The sequence below is a fragment of the Talpa europaea genome (assembly GCF_964194135.1).
Source record: "Talpa europaea genome assembly, chromosome: 16".
NCBI lineage: Eukaryota > Metazoa > Chordata > Mammalia > Eulipotyphla > Talpidae > Talpa > Talpa europaea.
The window spans coordinates 20,906,841-20,926,011 of record NC_140084.1 but is presented as its reverse complement, the minus strand read 5'-3'; positions in this window follow the sequence as shown (position 1 = coordinate 20,926,011).

The following is a 19,171-nucleotide window of genomic DNA, read 5'->3' as shown; positions in this document are numbered from 1 at the left end:
TTCAAGTCCCAGAATGGAATCTCAGGAGTGAGGTTGCTGGACAAAGCCTGTGTTAGTTGTTTTGCTGTGTTGTGTTTATATTTTAATATATTTCACCAAATTTCTTTCCCCCAAAGCTGTAACAATTCATATTTCCACCCATGATGTCTAAAACTGCCTTTCCCCTGCCACTTATCTACCAGAACTAAGTGACATTTTTCTAATCCGTTGTCATTTGTGTCCATCTGATAATCATATACAAGTTTCTCATGTAGCTCCAATTTGCATTTTTGGGGACCAGGAATCATACTGAGTTTCTTGTCATGTGTTTCTGGCTGTTTGCTTTCCTCTTTGGCAAAAATTCAACCCATTATTTACCAAACTGGTTGTATCTTTAGCCCATTTAGGGGGAGCCTAGTGAGTCTGCACTGATCTCAGTGTGTCTTAATTATTTATGTTCTGGAATACTGTGTGCTCCACCTGGGAGGGGCTGTATCTTAGTCTTGGCAACATAAGCAGTGCCTAGCACACAACAGGACTTCAGGAAACACTGAGTGAAGGAAGGAGACTCTGCTACCCTGGGATCCTCCTATAGGTCTCATCAGGCCAGTCACCTGGACAGACTCTGTTCTCCCCACAGGAGGACCAGGGCATGTGCTCATGCGGGGGTTATTTGCTTACATATTCCAGGACCCTGGAAGCAGCCCTTAGCAAAGTCAAGTGGCATCTCATCGTAAGTGAGCGGCTCATCCCAGCGAGTCTTGGGTCTCCTCTCTCCTCTTTCTCTCAAGCAGGGAAGGTCCATCTCCCACAAACACTTTGCCATGGAGAACCTGGTCTAAGCTCTTCTCAAGGCATCATTCACACACTCCTTCCTGCCGTTTCTTGCCAGAGTGAAAGGGAAGGGACAGTGACTCCTGGTGACAACCTCAGTTGCCTCTCCCACAGGGCCTGCTCATGTGGTTTGTCTGGATAGCAAGGAGCGCAGGTAAGCCACAGAAGTACCTTACCTAAAGTGAGGCAAAGTTAACAACAGTTGCTTCCCCCCGGAGGAGGTAGGGGGGCATAAAAATCCCCTTATGATCTCCAAAGAAACATCTGCCTAAATCACTATGGACAGAACCCCATGCCAAGCTCAGAAATGTTGCTCAAGAACGCCAGAGCCTCCACCCCACCATTGCCTGGGGCAAAATCATCCCTGCAAGTGTTGGGCATCTATTCCGTTCCAGCTGCTGGGGATACACTAATGATAAACAGGCAAAAATCCCTGCACTTGTCACAACTTGACTTGTAAGTTGACATAGTCACAACAACTTACACCTGCTTTTTTAAAAAAAAAAGATTTACTTATTTATGCATACAAGAACTGGGGTACAGGCCAGAGGTGTGGGGGGTAAGAAGACTCACCAGAGACAGAGTGGGGGAGCAGAACAGGCAGACGGACTGAAACACACTGCTGAGGGGAGAAGTGGGTGAGACAGGAGAGGTCTGCTGCGCCATGTGGGTAGCTCCCTACCCAGGGGTCGAACTCATGCTGCAGTAGCTGCAGATTGCTTCATAGTGCTGATGCTTAACCCTTTGTACTACCAGGGTGTTACACCAGCCTTTTATTGTGAGAGAAGCCATGGAAGATGCAAAGGAGAGGATGGCGGTGTGTTCCAATAAAACTTTATTTATGGACACTGAAAGCTGAATTTCATACATTTTTTCTGCATCCTGAAAGATTAGCCTTCCTTCGTCTCCTTTTCCCCCACTTACGCATGTATAAACCATTCTGAGCTTGAAAGAGGGCCAGGCAAGAACAGGTTGTACCAAGCTGTGTTCTAGATAAAGGAAAACCTGGAACTTACACAGCAGATATATGTGCCAGGACTGTTCTTGTGCTTATGTAAATTAACTCGTTTCATCCTTGTTAGAACCTAAGGAGGTGTCCTCCCCTTTGCCTGGGGACCACCCTGTTACAGTGTGACAACACGGCCAGCTCCACTGGACAGAGAAGGGATCGGGCACACAGAAAGAGGTAATTTATACAATTGTGGGGTCGGGATTTGAACCCAGGATTCAAAGTGTATGCTCTTCCACATTGTTCTGTACCTCCTCCTGCATAAACCCAGCCTACTATGTGCTAGACAGTGTAACACTGAAGGAATTAAACTCAAACCATTTTTTTTTTTTTAAGATTTATTTATTTATTTATACAAGCACTGGGTACAGTCAGAAGCGCGGGAGGGTGAGAGAATTCACCAGAGCCAGAGCAGGGAACAGAACAGGCAGACTGACGAAGTACACTGCTGAGGGGAGCAGCGGGCGTGGCAGGAGAGGTCTGCGAGCCAAGTGGGACCCTTGGCCGGCCAGCAGCGGAGGCGAGAGATAGATGCGGCCTAGGGATCCAACCGGTGCTGCAGAGGCTGCCGGCAGCCCAGCGCTCAACTGCTGCGCCACCAGGGGAGGCCCTCAAACCATTTTAGGAGACAGATATTATTACCCCTAATTGGAGGGGCCCTTGAGGTCCCTCACTTGGCTCCTCTGGCTCTCAATTTCTTTGCCTTGCCTCCCTACCCCTCCAAACACCTGCCAACCTCACTGTCCTCAGCCTTCCCACATGCTGGCCACATTTCAACTTGAATTCCACAGCCACAGTGATGCTGGCATCCCAGATATTTGAGGGAGTAAGATTCAAAGTTAAACAGCCCCAAGAGACAAACAGACTGGGGAGCTTAAGGGGTCTGAGAAAGTCTTCCAGGGGGAAGGTTAAGGGGGTGGGGCACGGGGGATAGGTGGACCTCCAAAGAAAACTTTTTGTCTGAGCAAGGAAAGCTCAGTGAGCCCCCCCTAAAGAAATCCCCAGCCTCCAGGTCTTCAAAGGAGGCTGGGGGGAGCAGGTGAATGTTCCTGACTCCCAGTGCGAGGGGGAAGTGCTTCTGGCATTAAACAAAGCCTTTTTATATTTAATCTGCCAACCCAGGATTTTCAGAAAAGTTTCCCCATGCGTCACAGAGTGTGTGCACAAAAAATTATACACCGGTGTATAAACACAATTGGACGCAGGAACACACACATGTGCCCGTGAAGGCGCCCCAGATCGGTCTAGACACGGCCACCACCGACGGGGAGTCACATCCAGGGACGCGCACGCGTCCCTTCCTGCACGCCGGGCAGAGGACCGCCCGGAGTAGGTTCCTCCAGGAATTCCAGAGCTACAGGGGGTGGGAGGAGAAGGAAACCGCCGCAGCTGGGGAGTAGAGGGGGCGAAGGGGAGCCAGCAGAGAGCAGGGGGAAAACCCTGAGCTGGGAGAGCGAGGTCAGGGTCCGGGGGGCAGAGGGGAGGGGTCCAGGGGTTGGTAGGGGGTCGCGGTGGGCTCTGAGACCCGGGTACCCCATTGAGGAACGGCCCAGCTGGCAGTGGGGGATGGACTAGGCAGCGGGAGGCGGGGGCTAGATCAGAGGGTGCAGGAACCAGCGCAGCAGGGGTGGGGGCGTGGCTGAGGGAACTGGGGGGTGGGGAGGGGAAAGGTCAGCGTGCGGCCTGCCTTGGGGGGCGGAGTGCTGAGCCGCTACTCAAAGTCATTAGGACCTGGAGCCAGGAGACCTGTACCTGCATCTGAGGGAGGAAACTGGACAGCAGGTCTGTGCGCGGGGTGGGGCGCCAGCTGCCGCGTCCCGGTCCTGAGCGGTGGGCGACTCAGCAGGCCTTTGCATTTATTTCTCTGTCCCTGAGGTCAGAGAAAGCTACCAAGAGCACACTGAGCAGATTCGCTGGAGCTACAAGGGCCTGCGAACTGGGGCCTTTGGGCCTTCCTGGAAGTCTAGTTGAAAAGGAGCTCAGAAGAGCCTGATTAGAGTTTGGTGAAAGAGTGTCTTTGTCAGCTCCCAGCACCCCCTGGCTTTAAGCCTCGCCCTTCTACTTCCCTCTCTGGGCAGCTCCTGAAAGCATCTCCACCATCACCTTGAGAGTCACATGCACTTGTACCCCAGGTTCCAAAACTAGCTCTGCTCCTCCCAGCCTGTGTCTCCCTGAGGCGGTGATATTGCTGACCCTCAGTTTCCCCTTCCATCAAATGGGCCAATTGTTCCTCCTCTCCAAAGCTGCCTGCAAACTCGCAGAGGTGATGTCAGTGCTCAGCACACATGGAAGTTTTGAGTTGCATTAACCCCTCTCCCAAATAAGTTTGGAGTTTTTTTTTTTTTTAAAGATTTATTTTATTTATACAAGCACTGGGTACAGTCAGAAGCGCAGGAGGGTGAGAGAATTCACCAGAGCCAGAGGGGATAGCAGAACAGACAGACTGACGAAGTACACTGCTCAGGGGAGCAGTGGGCAACAGGAGGGGTCTGCGTGCCATTTGGGACCCTCGCTGGTGGCCGGGGATCGAACCGGCGCCATAGAGGCTGCGGGCAGCTTCACAACCCAGCGCTCAACCGCTGCGCCACCAGGGAGGCCCTGGAGTGTTTTTTGACATTCACAATGAAAAGAGAGCTTTGGCCAATACAGTGTTAAAGACTGTGGGTGATGCTGAGCTCAGGGAACCTTTTTGCAAAGCTTCACAGCTGGCTAGAGAAGCTGGCCCCCTACCTTGGGTAACTCTCCATTGTCTCAGTCCTGAAAGCAAACCCGCTTGCTTTCCAAGGCCAGATTCAAGCTTCTAAGTCAAAAGCAGCTACAGATTGCTTTTCTCACCTTAATTCACTCAACGTTTATGTCCAAACCCTTCACATGAAGGCATCCTCCCTTGTACTGCCCACAGGCCCCAATGGTCAGATTTTTACAGGGCAGCCCCGATACAAAACGGGGTGCCTGACTGTGGGTCCTCACCCGCGTGCTTAAAAGGACTTATCAATGCTCTACTGCAGGCACACGCGAAAGGTTTATAAAAGGGCTATTTACAAGGGAAGGGCAAATAAGGAAATGTACAACTCAGGGAGAAAAGTGGGAGACAAAGTTTTAAATGAGTCCTACCCGATCCGCCGATCTGATAAAGCCTGTATGGAATTTGCTCAGGACATCCTCTCCCCCAAACAAGATCTCTAACTCGAGGCTCAGTGTTGTGCTGTAACTTGCCCACGTCACCCAGCCGACCCTGCTCCAGCCGGGATGCAGCCCTACTTCTGGTGCCTGGTGTTCCCCAAGATGCTCTACCCTGACCTTAAATCAGAATCCCTGGGAGGAGTGGGTTCAGCTTTTATCCAACCCCAAGTGATGCTAGTATAATAGAATCATGGCACTGGTCCTTGAGCCCTGTCTAACTCAATGGCATGCTTTCTTTGGCCCCCACAGTGTATCATGAAATTTTGAATTCATTGCTAGCAGGTGAAAATCTGGAAATTTCACACTGAAATCAGATTTCTGACTTTTTCTTCAACAGTTGGAGAATCAGACTGCATTTACACAAGGCAGCCACTAAGAGTTGGCTGGAGCAGAGGGACTACCGGAGTGCTGGATTTAAGTCTGGCACAAGCCACCATTCATGTTGACCTTCTGCCTCATGGGTTAGGTTTCCTTTCTGACCTCGCTCATCAGGGAAACTGATGTCAGAGGTTTGGCCATGTACCCACAGGCCAGGTTCCAGGGACAGAACGGAGACTGGAAAAGAACCATGTCTCTTAGCTCTTGGTCCAGCGTTCATCTCTAGGCTTGCACTACTGCCTCTGATTTGTTTTAAGAGGAGGCAACCCTGCTATGGAAGGAACCCTCTCTGCCTGGAAGCAGCAGTGGTGCAGCTGTTTATTAGCCTGCAAAGTGGAGGCCCTTGGCCTCCACTGCCAGTGCTGAATTTTTCTGCTCCAGAATCTTGCAAGAAGACAGTGTTAACACAGAAATGTTAGAGGTTCCAGCAAGTTCATCAGCATCTATATAAAGAATGTAAATATCCCCAAGGCTGCCTTGATAGGAGGAAGCCCAAGACACACACACAGGCTACACATAGGCACTCTGGCTGGGGTCACCCTGGTCCGCTACCAACATGTGAGCAAATGAGACTTCAGATGATTTCAAGCCCCAGTTTTGAGTTACTCCAACTTCATGTTTTCCAGCTGAAACCTCAGACATTGAGAAGCACAATCTTTCTCACTCTGCCCTAACTGAATTCTTACCAGATCCAAGTTAGAGACAGTCTGTTATAGACATTCTGTAAACATAATCAAATTGTGAATTTACACTGCTAATTTTGTAGTAATTAGTTACATAGCCATTGATAACTGATACATATATGATGCTCTTCTTTTTCCTTGACAAACTCCTCCACATGCTTCAAAACCTTGGGGAAATGTCACCTCTTTTTATGAGGACTTTCTTGATTTCTCCCTGTGCTGTATCTTATGTGTGCCTCAAATGGCCCTTTCCTCACAGGATGGATCTGTTTTCTCAAACCTCTCTCCATTTGGACCAGGTATCTAGCAAAGGGAGGAGGAACTTGGGTCCACCTTTATGTTCCCAGCATCTCATCAGCATGGTACAATGCATCTGTTACACTTGTTGAATGAATGAATGAGGTCACAGCTGTTTCTCCACAGGAGTTGGCCTGCGTGTCAGAAAAATCTGGAAGATACAGGCATAGTTTCCACATTGTAGGAGTAGATGGATATTGGTATAGTGAAGAAAAATCCTGTCTTACTCAGATCCTTACTCACATGAACTGGGTCAGACTCTGCAGGGCAAGCCCAGGTACTGATGCCTTTTTTTTTTTTTTAATAGAGGCATGTTTTATTTATTTATTTGTTTGTTTGTTTGTTTGTTTGTTTGTTTGTTTGTTTGCTTGTTCGTTTATACATGCACTGGGTACAGTCAGAAGCGCGGGAGGGTGAGAGAATTCACCAGAGCCAGAGCAGGGAGCAGAGCAGGCAGAAGGACCGAAGTACACTGCTGAGGGGAGCAGCGGGCGGCAGGAGAGGTCTGCGCACCATGTGGGACCCTCCTCTGGTGGCCGGGGAGCAGCCGGGGATCGAACTGGCGCAGCAGAGGCCGCGGGCAGCTTCGCAACCCAGCGCTCAACCGCTGTGCCACCGGGGAGGCCCTTTTTTTTTTTTTTTTAAGATTGATTTATTTATGCAAACAAGAACTGAGGTACAAGCCAGAGGTGCAGGGTGGAGGGAGAGGTGGTGAGAGGATTCACCAGAGATGGGAAGCAGAACAGGTAGACTGACTAAAACACACTGCTGAGGGGAGCAGTGGGCAAGTCAGGAGAGGTCTGCTGTGCCATGTGGATCACCTCCCTGGCCGGGGAGTGAACTAGTGCTGCAGAAACTGTGGATAACTTCATAGTGCTGAGGCTTAACCCCTTGCACCACCAGGAAGGTCCCATCCTCCACTCTTCAGCAGCTATATTGAGGTATAATTGACATAAAATAAACTACATCTTTTAAGTGTGTAATTTGATGTTTTACTATACATATCATATACACACTCAGACATCTGCAGAACAACACAATAAAGGCAGTGGAATATCCAACATACCAAGTTTCTTTGTACCCCTTGATAATCTACCCTTCTACCCATTTGGCTTCCCTCTATTCACAAGTAACCACTAATCTGCTTTATGTTGCTATGAATTACTTTGCATTTTCTAGAATTTTAGTTCAACAAAATCATGCAGTATGTAGGGTTTTTTTTGGTCTGGCTTCATTCACTCACAATGATTTTGAGATTCATTCATGATACTGTATTAAAAGTTCATTCCTCTTCATTGCTGAGTAGTATTCCATGATAGACATCATTATCCTCCATTTTAAAAGTGAGAGATACAGCTTCAGAAAAGTGAAGTGACTGCCCCACGTCATTTGTCTGGTAAGTGGTGAACTTGAAGCCATGTGATTGTATCCAGGGCTAATTCATCTGTCATCTGTCTTGTCTATAACTGAACCATGATGTCCTTCCCTTTGGTAGGCAGAATAATCCCCACCCCCTCTCCGGCCAGGTGTCTATGTTTGATTCCTGGAATCTGTGAATATGGTTTGTAAATCAAGGAGCAATTTAGGTTGCAGATAGAATTAATGTTGCTACCAGCTGAAATTAAGATAAAGAGATTATCCTAGGTCATCTGGGTGGCCCAATATAATCCCAGAGGTTCTTTAAAGTGGAAAAGAAGAGGGACCTTCCTGGTGGCCTAGGGGTTAATACTCAGCATGCTACCACCACAACAGCCTGAGTTCAATCCCCAGCCAGGGAGCTAACCCACATGGTACAGCAGACCTCTCCTGACTTGCCTGCTGCTCCCCTCAGCAGTATATTTCAGTAGATCTGCTTGTTCTGCTCCCCACTCTGTCTCTGGTGAATTCTCTCACCCCCCACCTCTGGCCTACACCCCAGTTCTATGCAAAAATAAATAAATTTTTTTTTAAATCTTTTATATATATATATATTTTTTTAAGATTTCTTTCTTTAATTATACAAGCACTGGGTACAGTCAGAAACGCGGGTGGGTGAGAGAATTCACCAGAGCTAGAGCGGGGAGCAGAGCAGGCAGAAGGACCGAAGTACACTGCTGAGGGGAGCAGCGGGCAGCAGGAGAGATCTGGGCGCCATGTGGGACCCTTGCCCGGCGGCCGGGGATTGAACCGGTGCTGCAGAGGCTGCGGGCCGCTTTGCAGCCCAGCGCTCAACCGCTGCGCCACCAGGGAGGCCTAAAATCTTTTAAAAAAAATAAAGTGGAAGAGAGGAGCAGAAGAAAAGGTAAGAGTCAGATATTGGGAGATGCTATGCTGCTGGGCAAATAAAGGAAGGGACCATGAGCCAAGGAATGCAGTGGCCTTTACAAAAGCTGGAAAAGAAAAGTAAACCGTCTGTAGATCCTACGGAAGGTCATAGTACTGTCAATACTTTGGGCCTTGCTGAGACCCATTTCAGAATTTTGACCCATACTCCTGTAAGGTAATAAATGTGTGTCATTTTAAGTCACCAAGTTTGTGGTGATTCATAACAGCAAATAGAAAGCTAATACAGTGCTCTTGACCAATCCTTTCTAGAAAATATGTCTGAGTCCTGGAAGGGTAGGCAGGAGCTGTAGGGTGTCCAGGGGCAGTTGGGGCAGACCCAGCCTATCAGAGAATGTGGAATACTGAGTAAAGTGTTTGCACCCCTAGACCCTAAGCTCAGCCCCAGGCTCTGGCTGAAATATCCCCGTGGTTGCATGGAGCAGCTGGGAGGTCCTGGAGCTCAGTGACATCTAGGCAGAAGGAACCATTCCCTGCTTTTTTGTGGGCTTAGGGTGAACACAGGAGGCAGGCAACCTGGGTCTGCTCAGACAGATCCAGGCTCAAGTTGCAGAGGATGCTGGGAAAGTGGACATATTGGCCCAGGGTCAGCCACACACTGCGTGCTCAGAAAGTAGATACGTCCAAAGTATCTACTTTGGACAGCAAAGGGGGGCTGTGGGAGCTGGTGGCGAGTGAGAGCATGCTAAGTGCCCGGCATTCTAGGCAGAGACCAGCAAGAGCAAAGGTCAGCAGCCAGGAACAAGGCGAGGATCGGCATGAGGTCAGAAGGGAGCTTGACTTTCCTATCAGCATTTAAATTGAAGACAGATAGGATCAGATTTTTGTGTGAGAAGCTCCCTCTGGCTGTTTTGTGGACACAGGCTGGCAGGGAAACAAGACAAGAGACCCCCTAGGAGGCAAACTATACTTGTTCAGGTGAGAATAATGGTGGCCGGCTCCAGAGAGGTGGCAGCAAGCTGGTGGGAGGGGACATCTTTGGAAGAAGGTGGGGGGATGGGGAGCAAGTGGCAATCCGTGGGAAGACCCCTCACCCCATGATGAGCCAGACCTGGAGGTGATTGTGGCCTCAGGACTTGCTCCCCAAAGGCATTAAGGCCAGTCCCTCGGGCTGCTGCAGTAATAAACATTCCAGGCCTGGCCAAACCCAGCATGAGGCACAAATATAACAAATGCTGAAAAGCCCTGAATCCCAGAGTGTGTTTAAGACATCTCTTTATCGTCATTGTTTCTTGGCAGGGAGCATTCCCGGGGAAGTTTAAGAAAGCCTTCCTGGGCCTCCCCGGTGGCGCAGTGGTTGAGCGCTGGCTTGCAAAGTTGCCCGCAGCCTCTGCAGTGCCAGTTCAATCCCCGGCCACCAGGCGAGGGTCCCACATGGCACGCAGACCTCTCCTGCCACGCCTGCTGCTCCCCTCAGCAGTGTACTTCGTCAGTCTGCCTGTTCTGTTCCCTGCTCTGGCTCTGGTGAATTCTCTCACCCTCCCATGCTTCTGACTGTACCCAGTGCTTGTATAAATAAATAAACAAATCTTTAATAATAATAATAATAATAAAGCCTTTCTGAGGCAGAGCAAGAGCTGGAGGAAGCTTCCTGACCCTGGTCGTGATCCATGATCCATCTGGGCAGGAAAAGGGATGATGGGAAATGTCCAGGTGAGAACTGGTGCCCAGGTGCCCTCTGGCCAGGGAGATGAGGTCATCAGGTAGGATCTGGGGAGACTGTTGGGGAACTGAGTGTGTGAGGCACTGAGTGTGTGAAGGCTGGGGGGAGGGGACCCTGCCTCAAGGAGGTAGTCCTGTCACGGGCCCAAATCTGCCCTGCCCAACTCTGCTGACCAGGGCTTTGGGGGTCCCCGGAGGGCTGACAGCCAGGCCTGCAGGACCAGGGACAACTGGGAAGTCACCATTTCCCACCAGTCTGCTCCTCTCCTGCCATGGCACCAGACAACCATATCTTCCACTGTTCGGGGCTGAAATTGTGTGCATTCAGCATATGAATTTTATTGGTTAAAGTCTTTCCCTTCCCCCAGTAACTCAGAGTGTGACTGCATTTGGAGATAGAATCTTAAAGAGGTAATTAAGTTAAAAAGGATGCCATGAGGGTGGGCCCTACTCCAAATGGACTGATGTCCTTGTAAGAAGAGGAAATCTGGACACAAACAGGACCAGAGGAAAGATGACATGAAGACACGGGGAGCAGAGAGCCACCTACAAGCCCAGGAGGGAGGTCAAAGAAACCAGCACTATCACACCATGATCTCAGACTTCCAGTCCCCAGAACTGAGGGAGAATACATTCATTGTTTCAACCACGCACTCTATGGCACTTTGCTATGGCAGCCCTGTGAATACAGCTGCCATTATGTTGCCGATAGCAGCAAACACACACCTGGCTTCCTGTGCCAGGCCTGGTGCCCAGCCTGATTCACATGTCTCACTCTCACTCTCCATGACTGCTGCAAGGATGAGATCAGGTCTTGCTGGGTCAGCTTGGTTCTGCCACCTGCCAGCTCTGTGATATTGCTTTGCCTCTCTGGGCCTCAGTCTCCTCATCTGTCCATGGGCCTGGACACCCCAGGGTGTTTTTTATTTATTTATTTTTTTAAAGATTTATTTATGCACACAAGAGCTGGGGTGCAGGCCAGAGGTGCGGGTGGTGAGAGAATCCACCAGAGACAGAGTGGGGATCAGAACAGGCAGATTGACTGAAATACACTGCTGAGGGGAGCAGCGGCAGGACAGGAGAGGTCTGCTGCGCCATTGGGTAGCTCCCTGGCTAGGGATCAAACTCATGCTGCAGAGGCTGTGGATAACTTCATAGGTTGTGTCTTAACCCCTTGCGCCACCAGAGAGGCCCCTATTTTCCAACTTCTGTCTTGACTCCCTCTGGCTGAGGGTTCCCACACCACATCCTTCCAGGCCCAGGAGTAGCACAATCCTATCCGGGACGAACATGTTCACTCAAGGCCTCCAAGCTTGGGGTACCAGTCACCAAGAGCTTACGGGTGTTCCCAGCCCTAGCTCCTGGGGTTTACTCTGCTGAGAGTGGGGTTTATTTTTCATTCCTTTCAAGAGCTTCTTTAATTTCCCCTTCCTTTCTCTAGGCTCCTGTCGGGGGACCAAAGTGTTGAGAAACCCACCTCTAAACATACACCTGGCACATCACACTCACAAGTAAGTCTCCACTTTCAGGCCGGGGAGGCTCCTCTTCAGATCCCGTGTCTTCTTGAGTAATTTCAGTGGCAGCAGCTTCAAGGGGAAGAAAAGGCTCCTTAAACACCCTACACAGCGTCCATGTGGGACCAACTCCGCTTCCCCGGGTTCTCAAAGCCCAATTTAATCCAAGCTTATTAACACATAACATTTTAATTTGCCTTTTCAATATGCTCTGCACTGTATAAGCGTAACAAATTTAATAACATCAGAAGTAAGGATTTCATATGTTAATTACAATGTTTCCATTTCTTGGAGAAACTCTATCCAGTTGGGGCAACCCCTGTGGAAAACAGACCCCTGCAAAGTGAGGCAGTTTCTGGCCCCACCCCTGGACCCTCACCCGGAGTGCTGTATTGAAAGCAATCAAAAAGAAAAAAATGGGTTTCTTTGGCATGGCAAATTAGCTAAAATCTTATGGTTTCCAGCGTCTTAGTATGTGTTCCCTAGACGCAGAGCTGAGACAAGGGTTCCAGTGTAAGTTGTTTACTTAGGAGGTGGTCTCAGGAAGTACCGGTGGGAGAGAGGGGATGTAGATGGGGAGAGCGACAAGTAATGAAGGGTGTGTTATCAAGCCAGTTCCCACTGAGGGCAACTGAGGGTCAGTCCTACAGGGGAGCCCGAGGCCCTCAGAGAGCCCACCCCGAGGGTCAAGGGTCGAGGGTGGGGGGACTTGGGATTTACCTGCCAACTCTTAGTCATTGGGTCAGGGTTTTTCCAGGGACCAAGGTTATTTCCTGCCCCCAGCACTTCCGGTCCACTGTGTGGGTAGCAAAATGGACTCCGAGGTCCTGAGAAAGTGAAGGAACGCAGGGGTTGGCAGCCTGGTGAGCACTAATGTGCTCAGGAGGCCAGAACAAGGATGGGGCAGGTGTGACCAGCCTCCATGGGCCCCAAGTAGAACCCCAAGTGCCTGTACAAGTTGGTGGGAATGTGAGCGCCTGACTGCGCTGGAGGAATGCACCTCTGGTTTTTCCTGGCCAAGGGAGCTCTGAGGCCCCAGACTTAAAACAATCAACAAACAACACTGAAAATCTGGAAGGCACCAGGCACTGGCTTGACCTGAACACTCAGCGGCATTTTGGGCCTATAAATGTGTACAGCGTTGCCCAAAGAGGTGCTGACCCCCTGGTGGCAGGCGGCATGGGTTCAGGTGGCCACCGTCTCACTTTTAGACTCTTCTTTTGTGAGACTTATTTCCTTTTATGGGTATTCCAAACCAGAGTTTATCACCCAGCTCTTGCTTTCATGGATTTTATTGCTTAGGACATAACTGGGTTTAAGAAGTTAGCAGACCCGGCGCCTCCCTGATGGCTCAAGGGGTTAAGTGTCAGCACTATGAAGCAATCTGCAGCTACTACAGCATGAGTTTGATACCCGGCCATAGAGCTAACCCACATGGCACAGCAGACCTCTCCTGACTTGCCCGCTGCTCCCCTCAGCAGTGTATTTCAGTGGATCCGCCTGTTCTGCTCCCCACTCTGTCTCTGGTGAATCCTCTCACCCCCGGCACCTCTGGCCTATACCCCAGTTCATGTATGCATAAATAAATAAATCTTAAAAAAAAAGAAGTTAGCAGACCCAAATGTGCATGGGCAGATGAATGGATACCAAGTGTGGTCTGCACACACAATGAAGTATTAGCCAGCCAGAAAACAAAGGAAATTCTCACCCAAGCTGTGACACAGATGAGCCCTGAAGACATTATGCTGAGTGAAGTAAGCCAGTCACAGAAGTATTAATACTGTGTGATGACATTTATATGAGGGACCTGGAGGAGTCAAGTTCAGAGGCAGAAAGAACGGTGGTGACGGTACTGACAGGGCTGAGGCAAGGGGAACGGGAGTTAATGTTTAACTGGGACAGAGTTTTAGTTTGAAATGATGGGAAAGTTCTGGAGATGGATGTTGGTGAAGGTTATATCATTTAATGTGACTGAATCAAAATTAAAATAGTAAATTGTTACCACAGTTAAAAAAAAGATGATTCAAACTTTGAATTCAGGGCCTGCCTCCCTGGTGGCGCAAGGGGTTAAGAAGCAACCTATGAAGCTGTGCACAGTCACTGCCGCACGAGTTCAATCCCCAGCCAGGGAGCTACCCACATGGCACAGCAGACTTCTCCTGTCTCGCACCCTGCTCCTCTCAGCAGTGTATTTCATTCATTCTGCCTGTTCTGTTCCCCACTCTGTCTCTGGTGAATCCTCTCACCCACACCCACACCTCTGGACTGTACCCCTGTATGCATAAATAAATAAATTTTTAAAAGAAAACTTTGATTTCAATATATGTATCAAAGAAATAATAGCACACCTGCACCCATCTGTGACAAAGACTGAGAAACTCTCAGTGACCTTAGTGGGAAGGGGAACAGCTCCATGAAGTTTGCTAAGGAAAGGAAAAGAGGAAAGACCTTCTAGATGGAGGGTATGGTGTGGGTAAAAATGTGACGGGCACCCCTGAGCATGAGAGGGAATGAGGAGAGCAAACAGGATGGAGGAGGCCAAGTCAAGCTGGCTTCACCACTCCTGGTCACAAGTTATTTTAGGTGTTTTTTTTTTTAAAGATTTATTTATTTATGCATACAAGAACTGGGGTATAAGCCAGAGGTGCGGGGGATGGGGGAGAGTGAGAGGACTCATCAGAAATAGAGTGGGAAGCAGAAGAGGTGTAGCTACTGAAATGCACAGCTGAGGGAGCAGCAGGTGAGTCGGAGAGGTCTGCTGTGCCATGTGGGTTACCTCCCTGGCCGGGGATCAAACTCGTGCTGCAGTGGCTGCAGATAGCTTCATAGGGCTGAGACTTAACCCCTGTGACACAAGGGAGGCCCCAAGCAGGGCCACTTTTTTTTTTTTTTCTTTTGTGGGATTCTCGCCGGCTGCCAGGGTTCGAACCAGCGCTACAGAGGCTGTGGGCAGACTTGCAACCCAGCCCTCAACCGCTGCGCCACCAGGGGATGCCCTAAGCAGGGCCACTTTTAAAAGAATCACCTTGATCACTCTTCTAGCATGACAGCCATGAAGAATAAGTTAAACAGCAGGGTAAACTGCACTTACAAATGCCTCCACAGAAAGCTGTGTGGAGATTTCTGGACCTACTAAACATAGAGCTTCCATATGATCCAGCAATTCCACTCCTAGGTATTTACCCAAAGGACACAGAAACATCAATTCCAAAGAACACCTGCACCCCTATGTTTATAGCAGCACTGTTTACAATAGCTAAGCTTTGGAAACAACCCAAATGCCCAAAAATAGATGACTGGATCAAGAAGATGTGGTACATATACACCATGGAATATTACTCAGCATTCAAAAAAGATAAACACATGCAATTTGCAGCAACATGGATGGCGCTGGAAGGGATCATGCTCAGCGAAATAAGCCAAAAAGAAAAAGAAAAATACCGGATGGTCTCACTCATAGCAGGAATCTAGAAAACTTAAATAAGGGACCAGGAAAATGAATATAAGAAAGTGAAAATCAAAATCAACAAAAAACTATGAACCAGAGACACTTTTAGGGGGGCGGGGGCGGGAGGGGATGGATTGGGGTCAGAATGGGGGGGCTGCAATTGTATGGGGAATATAACAATAAAATGTATAAAAAAAAATAAAACTGGCACTCAGCATGGCCAACAATGATGTTCCCTACAATTCTTCCCCATCTTTTTCTTGGAATCACAAAACCAGTCCTTGTGATTGATTGAAAAGGACCACAGTGGCCACTATCACATGTTGCCATAAAATCTGAACTACAGATCTTTTCAGTTAAAAATTCAGTTCCTCGGTCAAATTAGACCCATTTCCAGTATGACACATGATAGGTGCTTCATGCTACCATACTGGACAATGCAAACATAGGACACTTCCATCATTCTGCAATGTTCTATTGGACAGCATTGTTCCATATCATAGGCCAACTCAAGACAATGGAAATGTGCCCACCTTGCCTGCACCACATAAAAAAAAAAAAACAAATGCCTCCACAGGTCACCTTCTGCTACCTTAATTTCTTTTTTTTTTTTTTTTTAAATAGAGGCATGTTTTTATTTATTTATTTTATTTGTTTGTTTTGTTTATACATGCACTGGGTACAGTCAGAAGCGCGGGAGGGTGAGAGGATTCACCAGAGCCAGAGCAGGGAGCAGAGCAGGCAGAAGGACTGAAGTACACTGCTGAGGGGAGCAGCGGGCGGCAGGAGAGGTCTGCGCGCCATGTGGGACCCTCCTCCGGTGGCTGGGGAGCAGCTGGGGATTGAACCGGCGCCGCTGAGGCCGCGGGCAGCTTCGCAACCCAGCGCTCAACCGCTGCGCCACCGGAGAGGCCCCCACCTTCTGCTACCTTAAGAACTGAAGTGGAGATGCCGCCTCACACCTGTGAGAATGGCCCTATCAGAAAGACCAGAAGCAAGTGTTGCCGATGGTGTTGGGAGAAAGGAAGACTTGTATGCTGTGGATGGGAATGTAGCCTGGCCCAGCCCCTGTGGAAAACAGTATGGAGGTCCTCAAATTATTAAAAATAGATCTACCAGGGCATCCCTGGTGGCCTAGGGGTTAAGTCTCAGTGCAATCACCTGCTGTTGCTTGAGTTCAATCCCCAGCCAAGGAGGTGACCCACATGGCACAGCAGACCTCTCCTATCTCTCCCGCTGCTCCCCTCAGCAGTGTATTTCAGTGGATCTGCCTGTTCTGTTCCCCACTCTGTCTCTGATGAATCCACTCACCCCCCACACCTCTGGCCTACACCCCAATTCTCCTATGCAAAAATAGAAATTTTTTTAAAAGGTAAATTGTTTTAAAAAAGTTTAAAAATAAAATAATAAAAATAAAAATAGATCTACCATATAATCCAGCAATTCCACTTCTAGGTATCTACCCAAAGAGTGCAAAAACACAAGTTCAAGGGGGCATACACACTCCTCTGCTCATTGAGCACTATTTATGATAGCCAAGTTATGGAAATAACCGAGGCACTCAACCAAGGATGAGTGGATAAAGAAGTTGTGGTAGATACACAATGGAGTACTACTCAGTGGTTAAAAGAGAGAGAGAGAAAGAGAGAGAGAGAGAGAGAACTCTTGACATTTGCAACAACATGGATGGAACTGGAGGGGATTATGTTAAGAGAAATAAGTCTGACAGAGAAAGACAAATACCAGATGGTTTCACTTATCTGTGGAATATAAATAAAGGGTCAGACAAAACCAAACCAATAACAAGCCCTAGACTCTGGCTGTAGAATGGAAGCTGCCAGAGGGAGCGGGCGGAGGGATACCATGGGCTGTTGGGGAGGACTCCGGGTGCCTTGACGGTGGGCATGGGGTGCTAACATACATCTGAAGGGTGTGGTCCTAAACCCCTGAATCATATAGTTATAAACCAAAGTTACCTCAATAAAAAATAAATGGACTGAAATGGAAACCGAGGCCTTGTCCTGAGAACCCAAATGACCTTAAGGGTCCCCTGGGAGCCCTCCTAACCCACCTTCTCTTCTGATAGGTCTCCCCCACACCGCCTTGCCTCTCCAACCTGTTCCCTTATAGCCTCCAACACAATGTCCTCCAAATGCAGAGCTGAGCATATCAATCCCCTGCTAAATCTTTCCAGTGACTTCTCTGACAGTGAGAACAAAAGCTGATCCGTGACCCATCATGGCAGGGCTGCGCTGATCTATACTCTTGGGTGTCCCTCAAGCTCTAGGCATGGACACGCTGACCACCGTCCTGTTCCTGAGGCCCTCTACTCCACCCCTACCTGCCTGTGCTCTTGCAGGGGGCCTCAGTCCATCCATCAACTTCAATGGAAATGTCCCCTCCTCCGAAGGGCTATCCTGATTGTCCTGTTTTGTATGCCCCCACCCCTCACTCTCTGTCAAATCATTCTGATGAGCGGTCAGCAGAGCCCCTGTCGTTTTCAGGAAGGTTTGTGATTTGTCTATCATTCATCTGCTGGCGGGTTGTCAGCTCCTTGGGCTCGGGAACTTTGCTCCTCTCCTTCAGCACTGTCTTCCCAGCCTGGCACACGCCTGGCATGGTGCTCACTAAGCCTGTCTGAATGAATGATTGAGTGGCTGAACCCCATGTGCGCGGCTGGCAAGAGGAGGTGGACAAAAGAGGGAGAAGAGCTACTTCCTTGCACCTGCATCCCCCAGGGAGGGCAGGCTCCATTATTCTGCTTGGGAATCCAAATAAGCACCAGTGTTTAGGAGGTGTCTAAAAGCTCCTCCTGCCAGATCCTTCCACCATCTTCAACTGCTTGGATTATTTCATTTTCCACCCAGGCCTCTCGCTCACCCCTGGGGAGGTCGCACCCTCCGGGAGTGCTGGAGTTGGCTCCGGTAACTGAGTGGGCAGGCCTGGCAACCAGGACCCATGAGCCCCAGATCCTTGGGGGTTTCTCCAGGCTTCACTTGGTCCCCAGAGCTTTCAGTGGCCTCTGCTCAGCAACCTGAGGCCCGGCCAGGAGGGGACCAGTCCCTGAGGGAAAGGACTGGAAAGAGAGGCTCCAAGGTCAGGGGTCCTCCTGGGAAGGAGCCTTGAGGGGCATGTGGTTTGCTTGGGCACCGCCAGGATCCAACCACCCCACAGCCCTCCCCACCCACAGGGCTCTGCACCCAAGGGAGACAAACCCCAGAGAAGCAGCAGGCCACGTCCTCAGAGGAAGCCTCAGGCCACTGGAAAGTTGCTTGGAAAAGTTTTCCAGTGCTCTCTACCCTCCAGGTGTGCTCTGGGCCCTGGGGGCTCCTGCAGCTCCTGCAGCTCAGGGGCGAGGCTCCCAGGGGGCCTGATGCCTGGCTGGCCTCACTCTTTCCGAGGTGGGTCCCAGGAGCTGGGAGCACATGGTGAACCAGACTATGGGCCCAAGAGACCTCAGGTCTCAGTGGGGCCAGGCTCTCATCTAACCTCGCCCAGAACAGTAACTTATCACCTTGTTAGAGTTTTATTACTCTAGTCAGGAAGTGCTTCCTTAGGTCTGACTGCTGCTTCTCCTCTTCCATAGGAAAGCTGAGAATGTGGAATCCAAAGGTCAGAGCCTATCTGTTCCTGGACTGATAAGGAAAGCTCACATAAAGACCAGATATTTGAGGACCCAGCAACTGGAAGTCAGGAGACCTGGAAGGAACTGTCCTCTCTCTTCTCTCATCCTTTCTCATCTTAAACAGAACTGAGCAGGAAGCATGAGGGTCTAGAGCTTGGGTTGAGGAGTCAGACATGGTACAAGTCCCAGTTCTGCTCCCTGTCCTTGTGATCCTGATAGGGACTGACTGGAGCTCTC